The 15,776-nt window shown below is 37.4% G+C and overlaps 1 protein-coding gene and 1 long non-coding RNA gene across 2 annotated transcripts in view; both read left to right on the plus strand.

Moving 5' to 3' along the window:
* LOC104605312 (glutathione S-transferase L1-like) overlaps positions 1 to 6,951 on the plus strand; it is a 38,580-nt gene extending 31,629 nt beyond the window's left edge. Inside the window, exon 16 of the mRNA XM_088896540.1 lies at positions 5,918 to 6,951. The gene's annotated coding sequence lies outside the window, so the exon portion shown is untranslated. The remainder of the gene's footprint in view (positions 1 to 5,917) is intronic.
* A 1,815-nt stretch (positions 6,952 to 8,766) lies between these two features.
* LOC104605187 (uncharacterized) lies at positions 8,767 to 13,729 on the plus strand. The gene is made up of 2 exons (XR_736552.3): positions 8,767 to 13,468; positions 13,559 to 13,729. It is a non-coding gene; the product is annotated as an uncharacterized LOC104605187 (long non-coding RNA).
* Positions 13,730 to 15,776: the final 2,047 nt, after the last annotated feature.

The following is a 15,776-nucleotide window of genomic DNA, read 5'->3' on the forward strand; positions in this document are numbered from 1 at the left end:
GTCCTTGATCGTCATTAAGATCTCGGTCCGCCTTGTGTTCAACGGCGTGTAATCCGTCCGAACTGCTAGGGGAGCTCAGAACAACTGGTTCGGCTTCGCCTCTCGGGCCGGGTTTTTCCAGTCGATTGGGTTGGAGGGCTCACCTTCCCTCTTTCTTTTCTCGTTCCCACCCTCGGTTCGTTGGTTGATTTCTTCCTCTGTCCTCATGAACTTGTCCGCGAGCTTGAGGAATTCGGCCACGGTTGCGGGCTGGTTAGCTACCATGTGCCATTTGAATTCTTTGTGCGTTACCCCTCTTTTTGCCGCCGCAAGCTACACCGCGGGGTCCAACTGCGGTATCTGCAAGCATGCTTCATTGAATCGCTTAATGTAGCCCCGTATGGATTCTCCTTCCCTTTGGACTACTCTGAAGATGCTTTCCTCTGTTCTGGGACACCGTTTGCTGGTGACAAAGTGTGCGGTGAAGACCTGCAAGAATTGAGCCCAACACTTTATCGACCCAGGGGCCAGGTTCCTGTACCAAGTGCGGGCTACCCCCCTAAGGGTGGTGGTGAAGGCCACGCACATGCACGATTCGCTGGCCCTGGCGAGGTGCATTTGGGACTGGAAAGCGTCAACGTGGTCGTTGGGGTCGAAGGACCCGTCGTACTTGTCCAGAGGTGGGAGCTTGAAATCTCTGGGCAAGGGGACCGCCAGGAGTTCTGATGCGAGGGGGGAAGGAACTGAAAGAATCGGGGCAACTCCTACCTCGTTCGAGCTCGTCTCTTCTTTGCCTTTGAGCTTTGACAGGACTCGGGTGGCGGTTCGACGACTTCGCCGGCGCCTTCGTTGTTGAGTGGGCCTTGTACTGGCGCTGCTGGCCTCCGTGTTGCCGAGCTCGATGGGCCCGGAATGCTGGTAGTATGCTGCTGCCAGGGCGCCGAATCGGTTTTCCGTGAGTGGGAACTCGGGCTTGGAGCGCCGAGGTGCCGATATCGCAGGCGAGGTTCCCGACCCGCCTGCGAGCTACGAGGCGGGGATGATTTTTTTTTCTCTTCGGCCTGGGGACGAGGCCTGGCTGTTATGGGGGTTCTGGGCCCTGGAGGCCTTTCCTTGGTGGGGGCGTCCATCCTGCGGGGAGGCCTTGACCGGCCTCGGAGCAGGGTGGCGAGGTGGAAGTAGTGGTTGGTTTAGTGGCAGTTGGGGGAACTGCTGTTGATAGTGATACTGGGAGATGTTGTGCAGCACTTGGTGCTGGTGAAGCTGGTGTTGCTGGAACTGTTGCATTTGGGCTTGCATTGCCCGCATGCACTGCATCAGGTCGTCCAACCGGTTTTGGCTGGCTGCCAGGGGGACGACAGTCGGTTCAGTAAAGGTTGTCTCAATAGGGGGAGGATAGGGGATGCTTGTGGCAGGAAGGTTTACGGGCACCACTGCTTGTGGTGCATTCAAGCTGGGGATTCCATCCACCGAAAGGGGGATGGTGAACTGTCCAATGCACACCACGGGAACTTGAAGTTGTTCCTCGGTGGTGTTTGTCTCCGTGCCACGTCCGGCGTTGCTCGAAGGGGCCATGAGTGTTGGGTTTTTTGAAGAAGAAAAGGGGGTATGAGAGTTTGGAGGGAGGCTTTTTTGAAGCGATCCCACAGACGACGCCAATTGATGATGCGCAATCCGGCCGGTCTTAGCTGTCAACGACCTTGCCTCTGAACTGAGTAGCAAAAAACCTGAAACGGAGAAGACGATGAAGCTCCGGGGGGAACCCGATGTAAAGGCTCCGAAGCTTAAGTTAGAATCCTTCAAAGGCAAGGTAAAACCAAATAGCGCAAAGTTTGCATACCTCCTCTTTGGGGGTGGAGAGCCTTTTATAACCACCTCGCGCACTCATTCCTAGACTCCTGTCAGGTCGGGAATGAGTATTTCCGTGCTTCTGCCAGTTCGGGCGTCATCGCCTCTGCTGGGGCAGAATCGTCACTGCTGCTTTTGTCGGAGCCGTCTCTGTAACTGGAGGTAGCGTGGACAGGTGACGGTGGCAGGTGGCCGTTTGAAATGCGGCCGTCAAGCATCAGATCCCAAGTCAGTCATGTGCGCCGCCCTTGGATACGGACTCCTTCGGTGTCAGGTACGGCGCGGTTCGTCCAGTTCAATGCTTCGGAAGTGAAGTGTCTAGAGCGGTGCATGAGGCGAAGTCTTGAGTTCGGATAAGGGGGGCCCCGAATTGTCATAGGACGGGCTAGTTCGGGTCTCTGCTTTGTGCGACTCGGGGCCAAAGGGAGTGTTCGGGTTCCTCGTAGGGAGTTCGGGTACCTTGCAGGGAGTTCGACCACTAAGTAGGGAGTTCGGGCACTCTCTAGGGAGTTCGGACCGCTGGTCTCTTCCCTTTGGCGTTTGTACCCTCGATACGCTGTTTTAAGTGCCGAGCTATTTGCTTTTTTGCCACGTGACGTGATTTGCGAGGTCGGGCCAAATCTTCCTTCATCAGTATCCAAGTATACGCTTCAGAAAAATTCTAGAATTCTATGTTCAGCTTCCATTTTCCAATCATCCAGACTTAAACAGAGAACAAACAAAAAAAATCCCGCAAAGCAGGAGGGAAGCAGTAATGCAAGATGTCTAACCCCATCAAACTAGTTCAAAACATCAATCACTTGTTTCCAAAGCAAGACAGCAGTATGCTGAGAAAAACCGAAAAAGAAAACTTTCCTGTTAATTGAAGGAAAGGTCTTAATTAATTCAGACTTGTATGCAAAGCAAGACAGCAGTGTTCCGGACTTGGCTGGAGCTTTAGACATTATTGCGAAAGAAAGGCCTTAATTAATTCAGAGCTAACAGTTAAATTTTATGGATACAAACTTTCTCTTTTCTTGCCAATACATCTATTGTTGGACATTTCCCAAAGTTGCAGCCCACATCAGAACTGCAACTTTGGGAGGGGCTATCGAATTCCAAGCTCTTGCCTCTGGGCAGCAAAGTATGAGATAATTTTCATTCAATTCACAAGTTACAACTTACAATTTAGAAGAAAATGCAAGACTAAACAGCCATGGTGATTGCGTACAACACAATGTGCCAAGCGTCCCTTAATTTGATAGGCTTGCCCCAGCTAACCTATTTTTGCATGCCTTCTAATTATCATTCTGTCTATATGGGCAATGACCCCAACACCCTAATACAGAAATCTCCTGTTTATCCCTTACTTATCTAATGTATTAGCCAGACTATTGGCCAATCTTTTGGTCCACCAACTACCATTACTGTTATTTTTGAGCCAGCCCACAACTACCATTTACTCCCCCTCCACCACAAAATCTCTGTAATCAAGAACTTTGGCCAATCTCAGTCTGTGAAACAGTCAATAACTTAGCGCTTGCAATATTTCTGTAGCCTATAGGGCTAGAGAAAATGTGCCATTATATTTCCTTTACTGTTTTTGAAGACTCCACTTATACCAGATGGCTTTGGATTGCATAAATAACACCCATGGAGTGAGGTACCGGTGGAAGCAAACAAGGGTAAATAAAGGAAGTGTTCTGGATTTCTAGTGAAAGATGAGAATGCCACTGCCTATCCACACCAAATGAAATCATTTGCTATAGTTATATACCTTCTTGGATTTCATATTTCTGAAGAGAAGCTTGACAAATGAATAATAAGACAGCTCAACTTCCGATTTCCTATTTGTGTCAATGTGATTATTAAGGTCAAACATCTTTTCTGGGTTTTAAAATCCCCTATGTAATTTGAAGATACAGAGAGAGTTCTTTTGGGTTTGATTCCTGGATTACTTTGGATGTTGTAACTGAAGATGTTTAAAAGGATTTTCTTTTATTCCTCTCTGTCATCTCTTCTCTCTCTCTCTCTCTCTCAGGAGAGCTTTTATTGCCCCATCGAACCATCTCAATAATCCTAGTTGGACTCAAAGCAAGTTGTCATATCCTATTTCAATTCAAAGAAGACAAAATAACTCTAATCCTACTTATGCAATGACTCTGAAATTTTAACCATAAGCAAACTATAACTAGACAAATTAAACCCTATCAATGGATCCCACAGAAAATTGCAAAATGACGAAATTATCCTACTGTCCAAAAATACAGAAATACATAAAATTCCAATTTTGACACTTCAGCTCCTGCACAACAGCAAATGACTATAATTGGCAATTGGCGGGCTTCTAAAAGCCCAGATCTTTGGTCCACCGGGCGTCTAAAAGCCCAAAAATACATGAAATACATAAAATTCCATTTTTGGTCCACCGGGCTTCTAAAACCCCAGACCTTTCAAAAAGACTTGCCAAACAGGGCCTAAAGCAAACCAACTGGGTGCCCAAAACTGAAATTATTTTCCTTTATTTTACAGAAAAAACAAGAAAGGAAAAACAGCAAATGACTATAACCAACCAGTACCTAAGCTCAAAATGTGGCCACAAAATAATTCACAGGAATAAAACTTCTCACAATAAGCTTTCTCTGCCAATGGAATATGGAACCTTCCTATCCTGAAATCTGAGATTGACCCAGCTGTTCTATCATTCCATATGTTCATAATTTCTTTATTAGTTTGATGAATTAAATTTGATTATGGCAGAATAAGAAATATTGTATGGGGATTGGATTTTATTTGTGGGGATTGCCTTAGATGTAGAGTTTCTAGGTCAGTAGATCAATTTGTTTGACTAATATCTGAATGGCTACCTAAATTTGGAGTACTGGGACTTTGGAGTAACCTCAACAGGTGATGGGATGGCAGAAAATTGACTGTTATTATTCACTCTTGTGCATAGGTGATCGATAATATATATCACTAGTGTTTTGAAGTCTGAACTATCATTTATATACATTGGAACCATTTTCACATACTCTCCTTAAGTCCTTAGTAGCTTAATCTTCCACTTTCTCTCAATACCATTTGAAAGTTCATTCACATCTAGTGTTTATCTTCAGCTTTCTTAAAAATTTAAGTCTGCGAATCCAGCATGTGAAAAGTCTATATGTGGGGTTGTCTGATTTTAAATTTAGCCACCAGGTGGTGCATTGACCTAATCTAGCCATGTAGGATATGGTTTCTGGATAAGTATTGTCATACATTGGAAGTTTTTCATAGATCAGCCTACTTGTCCCACATCACTGATGTTTAGTATCTGTGCCTATCAGTTAAAAAGGTTCTAGCAAAGCAAGGGTCATAAAACAGGTATAGTTCAGATTAATCAAAAAAGAACCTGTCAGGACTGAGAATATTTAAGAAAGGCAAATTTATAGGAGTTAGATTCACTGAGTCCTCTGTTAGTCTTCACTGAGAATATTTAAGAAGGTAATATTATCATCTGTTAGTCTTCACTAATCCTCTCTAGTGTGGCATACGAAGCTGAAAGGAGTTAGATTCACCTTACAGCTGCTTGTGTCAATACCATCCTGAATCTTCTTTAACGTTAAATCTGGTTAGTGTTTTTTCTGACATCTAAAGCTCTTCTCTGAGAATGTAATCCATCACTTCGAAGTTCCAACACAATGAAAGCTTATTTAGATCTACTTTGCATTGGACAATTGGGACCCCCTCCCCTTCTGACACTCAAGTCTCAAGTCAATTCTTTATTCCAAAATTAAGACACCATGAATAATTATCTACCATTTCCATGGAAAAGCACACCTTGCAATATAGACAGAATTTACAATAAGATTCTATATATCCTTCCCAGAGAGCCTATAGATATAAAATCCTTTAAATAATTGTTTCCAATTTCTGGTAGGAAGAAAAAGAGGAAAACATGAGTAGTGTAGCCAGGTAGGTCTTAAACATTTAATGCGGTATCATTATCTATCAGCCTACCTGTCAAAAACAAAAAAAACTATATCATTAGAGAACACCTGGTACCTTTTCTTTTCCAGCATTTTCTGGTTGTGTTGATGGTGATGGTTTCTTGTTTTGCATTCTTACACAGTACACTAAAACTGTAAGGATCTTCGAGCACCTCTCCATGTATGACATTTTCCATAATTGGCAATTGGCGGCTGTGTCCTCTTCAGGTAAACAGTGATTGGGCCCAAAATGTGGCAAGATACAGAACTAATTTAGAACAATGGGCACATGGAGCCGGAATAAAAATGGCGAGATGCCAACTTTATGTAAATTGAACAGCCTAAAAAGACAAGGGAAAGACCAAACACTGCAATTGCTTTATCCACCTGAGCAACGAAAAAACCAAGATGTTCGTGGAAGCAAGGCATTTTTCATGTTCTTGGATTGAGAGAGGAGATTTGCAAAAGGGAAAACTTGGTTTGGCAAAGGTAGTTGGTAGTATCTATCTGATGACGACGAAGCCTAGACGACGAGTGGTTTCCATCAGCTTCAAGACTTCTGAGTTCGAAACAAACTTGACTGAATCAGAGAGGAGCAGGGGAGCTGGGATGAGAGTTACATGAAGAGCTGAACTCGACTGGAAAGTCTCTCCCGGAGATGAGAAGGAATCCCGAAAGGTTCTTACAACCTAGAAGATTTACAGTCAATAGAAGGTCTGTGACTGCGCATTCAAGTACAGGAGAATAGATGGGGTCGGTTCATCAAGTCAGTGCATTTCAGAGGAGGAGAAAAGCTCCGGTTGAGCAATCTTCCAGGAGGCCTTAACCGTTCTTGATCTAAGATTGGAAGAGAAAATCTTTTCGAATCCAAACGAACAGGATCCGCACTATCAAATCTTTTATGACTGTTGGCCGGTCACCGGTGCAATGGAAATGCGCACAGACCGAATTCCAGGTGAGGATGGCAACTATTGAGGTTCGGATTTCAGGTATTCCGAACCACACCCGTTCGGCATCCAATCCTTTCCCATTTCGTAGTTTCATTAAATAAAACCAATTCCGATCTGGGTTTTCTGACCCATACCCGTTTCCACATCCAATCCTTCCCTATTTTTAGTTTTATTAAATATTGTTTTATCACTTATTTCATTAAATCAAAGAATTAGAATTAATGTCCCTCACTTGAGTAAAATTCATCTCAAGTAATTTCCATTATTTAATAATTTTCAAGAAATAGTAATGGAAAAAATTGTAATTCTTAATAATAATAATAATAATAATTTCCATTATTTACAAAAGCTCTAATTGGGCAATCTTCGAGGAGGCCTTAACCGTTCTTGATCTAAGATTCGAAGAGAATCTTTTAGAATCCAAATAAACAAAATCCGCATTGTCAAATCTTTTATAACCGTTGGCCGGTCACCGGTGCAATGGAAATGCGCACGGACCGAATTCTGGTAGAGGATGGTAACTATTGTGGTTCGGATTTTGGGTATTCCAACTTGCACCCGTTTCGCAACCATTCCTTTCCCATTTTGTAGTTTTATTAAATAAAACCGATTCCGATTTTGGGCATTCTGACCCATACCCGTTTCCACATCCAGTCCTTCCCAATTTTTAATTTTATTAAATATTGTTTAATCACTTATAATAATAATAATAATAATTTCCATTATTATAATTACATATTAATTACAACAATGTATAATATAATTACACATTATAATAATTTCCATTATTTAATAATAATTATTACATAATAACTCTTAAATTACAATAATAAAAATTAATAATTACAATAATAGTAATAATGATATAAATATTTTTTAATAATTACAACACTGTAATTATTACATAATGGCAAATTATTATTATTATTAAATTACAATAAAATTATTGGAATATTTATTGTTATTATTGGGATAATTATTACACTAATATTTCTTACGTCAATAATCATTTAATAATTACTGAGCTATTTTACTTCCTCATTATATAATAAATTATTATTAAAAAATTATTCACATAATATTTTATCTCACTTATTTAATAATTACCTATTACATAACTATAACTATTTAAGAATTATTAAATCCTTTCTTTAAGTAATGGATTAGAGAATATATTGAAAATTATTTCGAAATGTATTTAAATTATTAAACTTTAATTTTTTAGAATAAATTATTAAATTATTTAATTATTATTATTATGGAAATTATTTACATAATAGTCCATCTTTATTATTGAAAAATAATTACTAAACAATCATTTAACAAATAATTATTAAATCAATAATTATAAACTAATTATTTACATAATATTATACCTCAAATATTTAATAATTATTTATTAAATAATTATTGAAAATTAATTAAAAATTATTAAAATAAAATATTCAGGAATATACAGAAAATTATTCAAAAATATTTTTTAAATGATTAACTTTCAATTTCCTGGAAGAAATTATTAAATTATAATAAATTAATTTTCAGAAAATTAATTTCCCCAAATTAAAAAAATTTAATTTTCGAAATGAAATATTTGATAAATATTTCAGAAATTGATTACATAATAGTCCATCTTTATTGTTTAACAAATAATTGTTAAATAATCATTTAATGAATAATTTCTTATGTAATATTTTAGCTCGATTAATAATTGTTTGTTAAATAATTTTTGAAAATTATTTTAGAAAATATTAACTTTTATTAAAATTTTTTGGAAGAATCTATTAAACTAGAATAATTTACTTTTCAGAAAATTAATTTACGCAAATTATAAAATTTTAATTTCTTTGGTAAATTATTTAATAATTATTTTCGAAATTGTTTACCTAATGGTTCATCTTTATTGTTTAAAAATAATTATTAAGTTAATTATTTACATAATATTTCACCTCACTTATTCAATATTTATTAAATCTATTATTTCAATAATGGATTCTGGAACACATTGAAAATTATTTCAGATTTTATTTAAATTATTAAATTTTAATTTCATGGAAATTATTAAATTGGAGTAAATTAATTTTCAGAAAATTAATTTCCTCTAATTATAAAATTTTTATTTCATGGGTTAAGTTGTTTAATTATTTAATAATACTTCGAAAATTATTTAGATAATAGTCCATCTTTATTGTTTATAAATGATTATTAATTAATCATTTCATAAATAATTATAAAATAATTAATTGCATAATATTTTATTTTATATAATAATTAGTTATTAAATAAGTATTTTACCTTATTTATTAATTAATCATTTCATAAATAATTATAACATTTTTATTGTTTACAAATGGAGTATTTTCTTTCTAAAAACCTAGGTAAGTTATTGCTCTTTGTAATGTTTATGCAACTATTAAAAATCATTTCTTACTAATATTAGGGTCATGTGTTTTCTTTACCTATTGTTTTATAATCTTTTCTATAATGTTCGTTAGTTTGTTTATTCATGATTGTTCTGTAATGAACATGGAATCACAAAAACGACTGTATCATGATCGAGCGTATGGTATGACTGTCTTCTCTGAAACATGGCTTAGTTTAGCAATTTTCTTTTTATTTTTAATTGTAAATGTTGTATATGGCTAATTATTAAGGCTATGTTTGGTTCGAAGGAGAATGTAGGGTAGCCTTTACAAATCTTGTACTAGTTTCCTGTATTTCCCTTCCTTTTCCTACCTTTTCCTTCAAACCAAACATGGCCTAAGGGTTCGACTATGATAGGGAAAGATATGATATCTAAAAAAACTGTAGGTTTTGATTGGTCAAAACTCTTCCAATACCATATCTTTCTGCCATCATAAATTTTCCCAATGATTAAATAGTAAATGAGACGGTGTTGTTGTTTTGAACAAAGCAAGTTGTAGAGGAGTAAACTGAGCAGGGAATAATGGAAAAGTTAATGTTTGAGAGATAAGACAAAATGCCTATGTGAAGGGCATTTATGGCTACCAACTTTGTTTGGTGGAGAGGTCAATATTTGGTGCATTAGGGGATTTGGCTTCTAATAGATATTGTCAATATTAATTAGGAATGCCTACTTCAAACATGTAACTTTATTCCTTACTATCAAATAGACTTGTTCATGGGTCGGGTTCAGGTCGAGCTTTTGCTCTTTATTAACTTAAATTTTTCAGGCCCAAGCCCGAGGCTGGCCCGACCAACGGGCCTAAAACTTGGGCCCAAGCCCAACCCTCATAAAAAGCCCAAAGCTTGACCTGGGAGTCTGAGCGTTGGTGCCCTCTGAGGATTGAGAGAATGATGTCTGTTGAGTTCGCCAATTCTTGGGAGTCTGAGAGTGAGAATAGAAACCGAGAAAGTGAGAAGATAGAAGATGACAATAGTGTCGGCCAGAGAAAGAGAGAAAGAGAGAAAGAGAGCTCATCGCTTGAGAGAGAGAGAGATGATCTAGATCTGGTGGTGCCAGCCACCGGTGCCTGAGTTCACTGAATGAAAGTAGTGCGCCTGGGTTCTGGTGGCGCCGGTTGGAGAGAACTGAGAAGATAGAAGACCTAGTTCAAAGAAGAGAGAGAACTGAGAATGAGAAGAAAGAAGATGAAAATGGTGCCGGATGGAAAGAGAGAGAGAGAGAGAGAGAGAGAGAGAGAGATCACCGCTAAAGAGAGAGATGACTAGTTCTAGTGGAGTTGGCCACCGGTGACTGAGTTCGTAGGTGCAGTTGGGTTCGTTGGTTATGAGAGTTGAGAGGGAGAAATGATTGCTGCTTTTGAGAGGGAGTGAGAAAGGAGAATGAAAAGAAAAATTTTAAGTATTTAGGGTTAGGGTTAGGCAGTTTAGGAAAAGTCGGGTCGGGCTTTTTTAACAAATCCCGAGCCCAACTCGTAAAATAGTCCGGCTCGGGCTTTTAGGCCCGAGGTCAAGCCCACGGGCTAAAACACATGCCTATGAACAGGTCTACTGCCAAAGACTCTTTTGGGTGCTGCCATGCCCATTCAAACTCCAAGATTAAGTTAATATAGTATGCAAGTGATGTAAACTCGGAAGCTGAAATTTTCAATCAAAGTATACTGTCATCTTGCCTCAAATTGGGAATTCCCCAAAGGCACATGAGCCAACTAAGGGGTGGCTTAATGACCATCCCCAACAATAGCTTCATTTCTAACTCTCTTTTCTATGTTCTCGATTTCGCACCTACTTGGTTATTGTTTGTTTGATTGTGGCCAACACTATGTTGTGGCCCTAAAATTCTATTGAGTCTATGGAGAAAGCTCCTTGTAGTTAAGTTTGTGAAATTTGACTTTGCTTTTGTCTTTCTAGATTAATTTCACATTTCACATAGGCCTCATAACTCATAATCAAGATCTTATGTTTTGACTTTGCTTTTGTTTGTATTGATTTCGCATGGGCTTCATATTGTAATTTTTTCTTGGATTTTTAGTGGATTGATTTTGTTCCATCTTTGCCCATGGATATAGGCAATTTGTTGAACCACATAAATCTTATTTTCTTGCATTTTTCTTTAATTTCTTTATTTGCTATTTGTTTGTGATGCTAGATCTCTTTGGTTTATTCATACTAGTAAACATGTGCCTGCATTTGCACGTGACAGTATCTCTAAGACAAAACTATTTATAATTCATGAACAGTTTAGGAACAGTTATAAGTGGGTAGTTTTTGGACAATTATAAGTGGACAGTTACAAGTGGGTAGTTTCTAAAATGAGAGTAAAGGGCATATATTCCCTCTTTATGCCCATTGTATGTTTAGACAAGAGGGATAGAAAACGTCCAATGAAAATTCTAGAAAGAAGGGGCATTCGCTCTTTTATAAGTAGTATAAATTGCTTGAGAAAAAGTTTTTCACATGAAGAGTATTTGAAATTAACGTGGTGGAGTATTTGTGATTATCCAATATACTCCAACAAGCGGTATCAAAGCATTGGTTTTATAATGAGAATCAGAACTTTGGAGTATGATGGCATCAAAGATTTTAAATACACGATTTGAGATTAAGAATTTCAATGGAAAAAATAACTTTTTATGGAAAATTAAAGCTCATAATTTGTTAATCCAAAGGTCTACACAAGGTTTTGAAGGGGAAGACAAATCCTTTTGTCTTTGCTTCCTTCATCTTATAAGCATCTTGTTACTATCTTGCTTTATGGAAAAGAAAGTGTTTTAATGGAGGATGTCACAACAATTCTTCTTTCTAATGAGATGAAAGAAAGGGGTTATTGTTAGTGATGGACAAAATGAAGCTATTGTTGTCTAAGATTGGACAAGGATAGGGGTTCTAAAAATCATGATGACTCAAGATATTCATCCAAACCTAAGAAAGACATTGAATTTACTATATAAGTTGGGGTGCATTAACAAAATTTTCATAAACTTGGGGAAAAGCAAGAGAAAAAAAAAAACTCAAACACAAAAAAGTGGTGGAGAGTTATTTAAAAGAATAATGGATTCTTAATTCTAGTTTTTAGTGTTCGAATATAGGCTGGTTTTTCACTTACACTTGGAATGATTCTCCATGCAACATTTTTGGGATGAGAATAATTAAAATTAGGATGAATGATGATGTTGTGATAACATTGACAAACGTGAGGCATTTTTTATCCCTAAAGTTCACTCTAAGAGGGCATTCTTTTTCTGGATTTTGAGAGGGGGGAAGCTGGTCATTGGGATTCTGGTTCTCATTGACCAAGAATCCCATGTTCATTTTTTAGATTAATGTGGGGAGTAGAGAAAGTTTATTTTCCTGGGTATCACTTACCTAGGAAAGTGATCCGCATCCCCTAGGTGAGTAAATAATTTTCCCACCTAGGAGAAAAATTGCTAACACTTGAATGGGACAAAAATGCTCATTTTAATAATGGATTTTTATAACTAAAATGGTCATTACCTTGTTTATCTGAGAAATAAAAGAATATGGGTAAATGCACTTGCCCGGATAAGTGTTTCCCAAGAAAAACTTATCCAGGTAATTGCATTTACCCGAATAAGTAACTTACAAAAAAATGAAGAATGCCTAAGTGGAAGGGTGGCCATCTTAAAATTTGCATGAAAATTATAAAGGAGGACATAGTTCACCTTTCCCCAAGCCCAATACAACATGTATACCACACTCAAAAACTTATTTACAACAAGTATCATCAAACAATAAAAATTGAACAAAACGTGGAAAAGAACTCTTGGAATAAAAAAGAAAACTTTGAGAGCTATCACACGCCACATTTTCCAAACCATCAGCCGCTGCATTTCCTTCTTTGAATATGTGAGATAAGTTGAAATGCATATCAATCATCATGTTTGAGACTTCATCCACCCAAGGGGATGGACGTGAGACATATTCTTAATTTGAAGAAAATTTGATTTCTTTGAATACTTTAGGCCATGTTTGATTCGCTGCCATTGGCCTCATTCTTTTAATTCTTGCCGATTCTGAGAAAGAATGAGCAAAATGGGATGTAGGTATTTGGATAATCATTTCTTGCCGTAGGACTCATTTTTCCCAAAATGAAATTTCAGTTTTGGCAAAAAACTTAACCTATTCTGTGGCACGAAAATTTTTTGTGCTGCATTACCAATTCTTTTTTTCCTTCGAGTTTGAAACTCAAGCCCTCTCACTGAACCCTCGTCTCCCCTCTCTTTCTCCCTCACTTTCGTAAAATTGATTGAAGCTAAGATCTCGATCTGTTGAAGTCATCGATCCAAAGAGCTCAAATCCAAGGTAATCTCTCTCTCTCTTCGTCTTCTTTATTTTTCTTTCTGGTCTTCTTCTTCTTCTTCTTCTTCTTCTTACTCTCTTTTCCCCTTTTAGGTTGACCACCAATATCAGCCCTATAACCACAGTGAAAGAAGCATCGATTAAGTTATTTGAACAATTTTTGTCTCGTCATTATTTTCTTTATTGTTAATCTAATATGTAACCCTAATTTCTGAAGTTGATACTACTGCTGAAGCATTTGAAGAGTATTGACCAATTTATCAATCATGTATCTGTTGGCGGAAAATGATTCTTATTTGATACCACGGTTTTGCTAAGCAAACACCAGCTTTTGCTAAGCAACACTTGAATTCCATGGTTTGAAACATCGGAATCTGATTCTTATTTGATACCATTGCAATAAGTTGTAATGAAATATGTGTCAGTATATACTTAAATATTCTTATATTTGTGCATTGCCTTTGAAAATTTTCATTTTTAAATATATAGTTCATTTCCATTTATTTAGAAAAATTTCAAAAAGTAATCTCAAAAGAGATTAATAAATACAAGGCAACAAACTCAAAAATACCAGAAGCCCAATAAGAAGGCTGCCCTCCTGTTGAATAGCATATGTCCTGAGAAGGTTTGGATCTTGATTCAGGAAAAGTATAAGATGTCTATCCTGCACTACCAGTAAAATGACGAGATTATTACTAGGACATCTCCCATGAATTGTTAAGGAAATATTTAACATAACAAAGGACCTAAGTATATGCTAAAAGTATGGAACAAACAAACAAATCAGAATTTAGCCATTACCCAGTTAATACAAGCCTTTTATCTTGACTCTGTAAAGCATCAGTGATGATGTCAAAGATGCCTTCATTCATGAGATCCCTACAGGAGACAAATAGAATAAATAGAACAATCAATAGATTTGATAGTCTGCCTAAATAGTCACAGTTGCTGGACCAATTATAAGCTCTTACTTAAACTACAGAACTCATGCAAGAAGAATACCTGTATCATGGAAAGCTTATATTGAGTTGACCCTAACAAGGTAAAACCAAAAAGGAAAAAAAAACAGTTACAAAAATACATGTTATACTATTATACCAACAATGTTGCATCAAAGCCGTCCAAACATTTATTGTTACATTGTGCCCAGAAATTTGTAATTAAGTTTGGCACATACAAATCAGCCAACAATATCACCAGAGATAATGCTCACATGCAGAATTCTCCTACTTGATAATTACACGTCTTTTGATGTGAAATGGTGGTAGCAAGTACATTTACAACCTAAGATTGTAGCTGTCTACGATAACCCTCCCAATTCAAATTAATATTTGAAATAGTTTTATCAACTATACTCGGGGAAAATCCCTTCTGAATTGAATCTTGTAAACAAAGAAAATCTGATTAAAGGGTTAAGAAGCAGGGGCTTGGCAATTCTTTCCTCAAGGGGTTTCTTGGCACGCAATTCTTTTGCAAACCTTTCTTTATTATCAACTCAGTAGAATTAATCGGTTACCAGTCAAAAAAAAATACAGTTCTGACTTCTAAAGCTGGGTTAGAGAAAGGAATCAAAATACAGCATAGGAGAAGGCAATAGGGGGCAATATTGACAATTTTTCGATATAGTTTGGGATAGAAATGGCTTAATACAGGACAACCATGAAATGTCCAATGCCACAGTGGTGTGGAGAACTCTTCTCAGAAGAAACTTGAATGACTGGGAACTGCCAATGATTTTGGAGCTCCTCAAGTTGCTAAATAGGGAGCATGTCAGTCTAGGTCAAGAGGATAGTAGAATCTGGAAGTGGGATTAAATCCCTATACAATCAACTTACTGGGTAAGGGCCTAATCTATTCCCATCCTCGCTGATCTGGCTTTCTACTACTATTCCATCAAAAGTATCCTTCTTCGTTTTGATTTCTGCTCAAGATAGATGTCTAACCAAGGAAAACTTAAGAAAGGGTGTTGGGCTGTCAAGCAATTGTATGTTTCTGTGATGAAGCTCCTAAAACTACGAATCATTTATTCATCCATTGCAAGATTGCAGATTCTCTGTTGGTGTAGGTGAAGGAATTTTTTAGATGAAGGGATGCAACTCAGCTTCAACAATTGATTTTCTCTCAAGCTAAAAGCTGCAAGGTCTGAGAAAATAAGGCTCCATAACATGGAAGACTGCTTTTCTTGCTATGATGTGGACAATATGGACTGATAGGAACCAAGAGATTTTTAAGAATAAAAGTAAATCTGAAGACAGGAATGCATTTTGAAGGATGGAATTTTCTCTTGGGTCAGCACACATAGGTTATTCAA

This window comes from Nelumbo nucifera, chromosome 1, assembly GCF_055504915.1.
Source record: "Nelumbo nucifera cultivar China Antique chromosome 1, China Antique-T2T, whole genome shotgun sequence".
Lineage (NCBI taxonomy): Eukaryota > Viridiplantae > Streptophyta > Magnoliopsida > Proteales > Nelumbonaceae > Nelumbo > Nelumbo nucifera.